The following is a 574-nucleotide window of genomic DNA, read 5'->3' as shown; positions in this document are numbered from 1 at the left end:
GGACCCAGCAGACCACTTTCTCCTAGATTTTCCTCTGCGGACAGAAACCACGAAACCACACTAGATGATGTGAAAATCACCACTTCTCAGGTACATGGTATTATAAAAAACCTAGACACCTCAAAAGCATGTGAACCTCATCTTATCCCGGCTGTGCTATTAAAAAAATGCTCCGCTGAGGTTGCTCCAGTTCTCTCCAAACTTTTCAACTCTAATAGCTTCTTCCTTAGGACTGCTAAACTTTAAAATTCCCTTCTGGGCTCCTGTTTCCCTGACTGTACTGACATGTAGAAGTTCAAGTGTAATGTAAATAGACATCTTGCTGCTCAACTCCCTACATAGTACCCTAACAAATTATGTCTCAGATAGTAGCCCCCTACATCAAAGTGACACTGTGCCTTGTTTAGAATGAAAATGCAATAAAAAAAAAAATTAAATAAATAAAACTTAAATTCAAAATCAATGGCACCACATGAATTCTACATTAAATTTTTACTTGAGAAAATTTGCGTTTGACTTTGACAAAGAGCTTTTATTTCGATTGCATGAACAGAAACATATACAAGGTGTTCAA

The sequence above is a fragment of the Euprymna scolopes genome, chromosome 10 (assembly GCF_053919585.1).
Source record: "Euprymna scolopes isolate OS-2025 chromosome 10, ASM5391958v1, whole genome shotgun sequence".
In the NCBI taxonomy this organism is placed as follows: domain Eukaryota; kingdom Metazoa; phylum Mollusca; class Cephalopoda; order Sepiida; family Sepiolidae; genus Euprymna; species Euprymna scolopes.
This window is presented reverse-complemented; position numbering follows the sequence as displayed.